Genomic DNA, 7,488 nt, shown 5'->3' with positions numbered 1-7,488 from the left:
GATTTAAGAAAGGTTCAAACAAATATTTTCATGTCGTTTCCGGTGATTCTAGCGACCTGCTATGAATATCATAAGAGAAAGCATTTTTTATCAATCTCTTCCATTAGCATTTTTTATCAACCTCTTCCATTATCCTGTAAGAATTTTATCCATTGTACTTATTTTCTTCTAACAGTGATTTAACTAACTGTATTTTGCCTGTATTTCGCGGCCGTTTCTGATAACTCGGGGGACCGGCTATGAATTATCATCGCCAGCCACTTTTGTTCACAGGGTTAGCTTTTCTTAAAAACTAGTCAGCGATCCGTTTACATGTATATGCAACCGTTCAATATAAGTGAGACTGAAAGGTCTGTGGCTGTGATATAATTATGAACTTCAAAGACAATGATAATGGCACATATAGTTATAAAGTAAATAAACTCTTTGGCAATATTAATGAAAATAGCTTTTTTAACCATCTGTGACAGGTTTAAACATTTTCTTTAATTAACGACTTTCCTACATGTTATCTCGCCTTACTAATTATATATACCGCGGTATACTGTCGATAGCAGACAACTTTCCTTAAGGAAGATTCTCTTTGGGCTAATTGCAATAAGTAAGCTGGTTCTCCGCTTGCCAGTCGCTTATTGCAAAGAAGTCAAATTACAAAATGCCATAATATTCAAACGTATCGGTCTTTTTAGTTGTTTCGAACAAAAATCCTGTAGTAATACCGACCATAAAAAACGCAAAAGTCCTTTTCGTTTCGCAGTGCAATTTATTTTCCAAGTACTAGCTTTGAGCGACGCAGGAACTGTTCAAATATTGAAATCTAAAATTCTATAAATAATCACCACTGCGTCAGGCTCTATATGGGAATAAATTAGATGTATGTGAAATGAATGCCATTTGATTAAGAATTATGTGAAATAGAGCAATCATACAATTTTTTATATCATATTCTGAATAAACAATTTTACTTGTTTAAGCCAGCAATCGTATTATACCAGACTCCGAATCAATTACAATCATCGAAAAAAGATTTTGAATTTTAGTCGTGAATTCAACCTTAACCTTACATCGACTTAAACAAACTGCAGAAAAGTACTGAAGCTCCGAGGTGCCAAGTTACCTTACTATTTTGCGGCTACGAGATACTAACTTGTGACCAAGAAACAGTGTCTCGTTCCCACTTGTTAGAACCTCGTTGTCAGAAGGTAGTTACAAGATACCTTGAGTTACATATTGCGTGGCCAGGAGAAGTTCGTTCCAACGAGTCACTATCTCGAAGCCGCACACTTGTCACCTCGGAAATCCCATAGAAAACAACCAAAGGAACTAAGGCAACAGTATGGTGATTAAAATGATTTACTGATAAAAACGTACTACTTGCCTTCACTGCACAATGCAGTCTAAAGACACGTAAGTACTAAATATATATACTATGGTACTACTTAGTTTCTTCCAAGGTTAACATCACACAGTCGTACACAGTTTTAAAATCAAGTAACGTACATTTTTCTTTTTGTTTCAGTAACATTCAAATCGTACCTCGTTTTTTTTAAAAACCAGTTTCTTTATCCGCTCAAATTTTATTTTCTTCCATCTACATGGTTCATCTATTATTCAGTACATTGCTGCCTAATTTATACATGGACTGTCCCAAATGTCATACCTCGGTTAGATAATGGATCCCTTACATCAATAGGCATACAGACACTAAATATGAAAATGGCGCGAAAGAAATGGCATAATGGCGGATTTACTCTCATTATTTTCTTTACATTTCTTTTTGCTGAAATCACATGACAGATCTACATGTATGCTTGACATATAGGTAGCATTTTCATAATGAAATAATAACATTACAGAATTTGTCATGGTTACTTAGATCATACACCACGGCAGTTTGGGGTCTCATTTTTCAGCCGATTTTGCAGATTGTGTGTTTGACTGAAAATATTTTTTTTTGCATCAAACATGACTTTTCTTTTGATTTTTTTTTCAGCACTCAAAATATTCTTCAAGAAAATGTAAATTACAGACATTAAAAATGGGCCCTAATGTGTGCCATTGGAAATATGTCAATTTTATATAGAATAAAGAAGTATTCAGTGTGTTGTAACCAATACCTGCCGGCGTAAGAAAACTATTTATAAGGCATTTCCACATAAATGCATAAAACTGTTATACCGATATCATTTTTTAAAAATTCCACATACCAGGGGATTTTCACTTCTAGATATCATAAATGACGTGTTTTTTTTTTTTGTTTTTTTTTGGTTAAAGTGGATTTTTACGATTTAGGAAGTAGTATACAATAAAAATTGTAATTTGTGCATGCATGTCAAACCGGAAGCAAATATGAGAATTTAAGATAACATTTACGATTAACTTGATATGTTTGTATATTCTTTCTTCCGGAAAATTGCGTTAATGTGTCTCCGATTTTTGATGTTGAATGGTTCATAATGCTGATATTATGAAAAACATTACCACCAGAACGCTGCAAAACATTTGTTGCATAAGAATAAGACATCAGTTACAGCGCAAAATTTATAGCTTTTATCTTGAAAGTACATAAATTTTGATCATTTTTGTTATTTGAGTTAACTTTAAACAGCGAGTTTTTTGCCGAAATATTTTTCATGAATCTTCCCTTGTGATTTATGATCAACATTTTGCATCTTTTAGGTACTTGTATTGGAAATATTGTGAGGAATGTAAATGGTTAGTGATCGTTGATTTTATGAGGTGAACGAATATTATATCATGTTCATTTCAAAGTAAATAGGAAATGTAATATGTGATACCTATTTTCCCATTTTCATTGATAATTTGGTATTCACATACTAAAACCTATGCTATTTTTTGCCCTAGAACGGGCAAGGGGAGTCCGCTATATAAACTAGCACTGTAGTAAGCAGAATAGGTGCACCTGTATAATATGCCTAGTACCTTCATACACCCCTTCGACTTAAGAATTCATACTCAAAATCCAGGAAATAGAACCTTTTTTTGAACGTTCCAAGGATCGGAGTCAGTGTGTTATCCACGCTGGACACTAATGTAGTTTACTGAAAACAAATTCACTCTTGACCGATTCCCTAACCGACGACCAGTCACATTTTAGGCCAACGTGATCTCGCCACCATAAAAGCTAGCTCTATAGCAAGTTGGTATACTAAACTATAGTCATTTACAGAATCAAACCAGGACAAACCAGCATCCTACTACACAACTGTAGCCGTACGAATTTGACCAGTTAGCCGTGGATCCCTTTTCCGAGGTTTTTTATTTGCCCAGGGTACAGTATATATTTTCAGTTTAACACCGATAAAATCGATACGTTGTTGACGAAATGTTAAGCATTCAAAGACCTTTTGAACATGTTGAATGGTAAACAGTTACGGTGCCAACATAACATTAAGCGTTTTAAAAAGACGCAAGTAGCTGTATATATATTATCTCCTCCTGAGTAATTTATCTTTTCTTCAAAGATTAATAAAACGGCCGCACCGACAAGGATTCACGGCATGAGGCCATTTTCAACTCTTAATATTTGTGTAGATTAATATATTTTTAGTTGTTTGCAGCATTTTGATATATTTTTAGCTTAAGAAATGATCAAAATAGCGTCATTTTTACAGTACCTCTACAGCTTTAAAATAACTATAGATCATTATAAGTCTAAAATAAACTTATTTATTATTTAACTTGTATATATAATGCAAGCACACCAACACCGGAATATATTTTGTAGCTATAAAAAAATCCAAAGATGTTACACTTATAACTCACCCCTTATACTGCATCTACAGAAATGAACATTTGAACCTTTTTTTCTTAACGTAGATGGGGCATATATGAATAAGCAAATATTTATTTATCCTTTACTCATTAATTAACAAAATTTCGGGAACGATCATACACCGCTAGTTTTGCATGTCATTATGGTCTTTATCATCTATAAACTTAAAATAAGTTTTTATCTATAAATTTTCAGTAACTCTTCGATCTCTTTTTTGACGTGCTTGTCAGTCATTTCATTTTAAAGATTTTAAGGAAGAAAACACTTCTTTAATGAGGTGATTAGGTAGAGTGCATATTCGTCTTTCCGCTGCCTAAAACACACTGTGAGCTATTTAGAGTGCAGGGAGACTGTCTTTTTGGAGCGTGGCTTCCCTGGTGAATCTTAATCGTTGCTTTTTTCATTTTACCCAACTCCCCCGCCTTTTTATTAACACCTTATCCTTTTTTTTGTATTTTGCATTTAATTAATATGTACTTGTTGTTGGATTTTTGAAGTAACTCGTCTGCTATATTTTTTAACTAAATTTTGTATTGCGGGCCTTCTTAATGGCTCTGCATATGGCTGTGTTTGGGATGCAATGTGCTAGCGAGGAAGCTACCTTACCCCTTTAAAGGATTTTATACAATATGTCAATACACTATTGACAGATCGTCATAATACTTCTTTATTTACGTTAAAAGTAATACAAATAGTTTTGCTTATTTAACCTGGAATGGGGATGTAAAATCATTTCACCACATGTGTTGAAATCCTTTTAATCAATTTATCTTAAATTTACTCTGATCTGTTTGATATTTATTGTCATCGGGGGGGGGGGGGGGGGGGGGGGGGGGGGTCATGGGGGGGGGTTGGGGGAGGGTGCATGGTAGACCTTATTGGCCCTCCAACTTTGATTAATTTCGATTGCGATATGTTCTATATGTGTTTTAAAATGCTAGAAATAGAAATTTTTGACTGAGAAATTGGAGGTCAGGCTGCAAGTTTCTTACTTTGATTTATAACAGTTATGAAGTGTAATAAAGTATTCTACAATCGAACCACCAGTGCAGTTATTGATATTTATCCTGTCACTTGCAGTATTTTCGACCCGATATCAGGGTGCCGTATTTCTTTCTTGATATACCGTCAGTTGACACGTGACCAGTGATATACGGTCAGTTGATCATGTGACCTTATGATCGATATTGTTGTCATAAGAAATTTTGCATTGAAACCATCACCATTGTGTTGGAAATGTCCGAACTAAGAAAATGAGTGGTCAAATAATGCGTTTTTATTCAAAATCGAAGAAGTTATTACGATTTTGTCGGTGATAACGTCATTATATAAGTGACGTCATTATGAATATGACGTTATTAAAACGGTTGTCGCACACTTATTTTTGTAAAATAAATTGCCAAATATCGGAAAATGAAGTAATGACAAGATAAATAGAATAATATGTTAGTGCCTAAGATGGAGAAAGTTTATCTAGCTCGGCTCCGGACGTTCTCAGGTTCGCCTTCGGCTCACCCGATAACCTCCTCCACCTCGCCAGATAAACTTTCTCATCCATGGCACTAACCTATTATTCTCTATTTATCCTGTCACTTGCAGTATTTTCGACCCGATATCAGGGTGCCGTATATCTTTCTTGATATACCGTCAGTTGACACGTGACCAGTGATATACGGTCAGTTGATCATGTGACCTTATGATCGATATTGTTGTCATAAGAAATTTTGCATTGAAACCATCACCAATGTGTTGGAAATGTCCGAACTAAGAAAATAAGTGGTCAAATGATAAGTTTTTATTCGAAAACGAAGAAGTTGTTGCGATTTTTCAATTGTAACCATATTACCGTGTCGGTGATGACGTCATTATATAAGTGACGTCATTACGAATATGACGTTATTAAAACGGTTGTCGCACACTAATTTTTGTAAAATAAATTGGCAAATATCGGAACATGAAGTAATGACAAGATAAATAGAATAATAGGTTAGTGCCTAACAAGATGGAGAATGTTTATCTGGCTCGGCTCCGGACGTTATCAGGTTCGCCTTCGGCTCACCCGATAACCTCCTCCACCTCGCCAGATAAACTTTCTCCATCTACGGCACTAACCCATTATTTTCTGAACCAGTAGTTTCGGCTCCGGACGTTATCAGGTTCGCCTTCGGCTCACCCGATAACCTCCTCCACCTCGCCAGATAAACTTTCTCCATCTACGGCACTAACCTATTATTTTCTATCAACTTCATCTCGCAATTACGTCGATTTCACGTAGTCGACGGGTATATCGTTTTTGAGTATAAAGGTATGTTTTCAGGGTTAAGCCATGACTAAATTGAAGATAATATGAAGGCAAATATCCTTTAATAAAGTTATTTATTAGTTTCAGTCAGTATTAACATTTAGGCTCAGTGACGTCATTCATTCTACAGGCTAATTTCGTTATCCAGATATAAAGGACTTAAAGGACAAGTAGAATAGAGAAGCTACTGGGTAAGCCCGTCGGCCATGAAACTACTGGTTCTGACAATATCAATGCACGCAAACCCACAACTGATGAAAAGAAATTAGTTTTATACTTTTCACCATCTATAATAGTTCAATTCTGGAGGTACAGGATTCTGAGGATTTGCATTTTGCTTAATATGTCATCTCTAAAGAAAATATAAACCAATGGAGCAAAATGGCCTATGTTTGTAAGGCTACCAAGTTCTTGGTCCAAAAAGACGCTAATAAGACCCAACATTCCGAGCATTCAAAGATCAAAAAGTCATACGTTAGAAATGGTCAGAGAATAGCGGCAAAATGTTGTAGGCGATTCAGTTTGTTTCTGTTTTACTTTATCGCACAGACAAAATGATAGGTCTTAAGGTATTGGACCCCTAATAGTAATGTTTAAAACATTGCATTTGCTTGGTATATTCTTAATGTTGACTACGTTTCACACTGTGTTGCAAATTTTAAACAACTTTTACCGTGCTGTTTTTTGTAAATTTTGAATTATTTATGGTATTTCCTCAAGCTCAAGTAGAGACAAATTTCAATGTGATGGCCACTATCTAAAACGTTTGCAGAGAATTCATTACAGCATTAATTTTGATAAAAGAAACATCAAACTATTGTTAAACAATTATAAAACACAAAATAAAACTGTAAAATCATTTTTTTTCTAGGGTACCTCAAGTAAACAGATTTAATGAGACAGAATTCTAACTCCAACATTGAAAAATTAAGGTCTAATCCTGTGGGTCTGTTTTGAATTTTGCTCACTTCATTCAAAAATAACCTTGGGGCAGAAGTAAAACCTACCTGCATTTCTTCCACAATATGTAATCTAAAGAATGAAGGCAAAACAGAGAACTTTTACCGCACGTAACTCAGTATTTTTAAAGATGTCTAACTCCACCCCTCCTGATTCAGAGGTAAATTCGCTTTGAACAGCAAGAAATCGCTTATAAAATGAAAATTTTCCACTTTTATACAATGCATCCATAATTAGTCTTGAAAGAAGTAAAAACTTACTAGAAAAAAGGAAAATACAGAAAAAAAATGTTGGTCCCAGTGGGGTTTGAACCTACGCCCCCCTGAAAATTGCAGTCAAAGTAGGTTTATGGTAGCAATTAAATACTCTTCAAAAAGGAGGTACTCTATTACGGGTCCAATACCTTAAAGCGACTTCCCAGCTTTGATGG

This window comes from Mercenaria mercenaria, chromosome 9, assembly GCF_021730395.1.
Source record: "Mercenaria mercenaria strain notata chromosome 9, MADL_Memer_1, whole genome shotgun sequence".
In the NCBI taxonomy this organism is placed as follows: domain Eukaryota; kingdom Metazoa; phylum Mollusca; class Bivalvia; order Venerida; family Veneridae; genus Mercenaria; species Mercenaria mercenaria.
The sequence above is the reverse complement of the archived record's forward strand: the minus strand, read 5'-3'. Positions refer to the sequence as shown.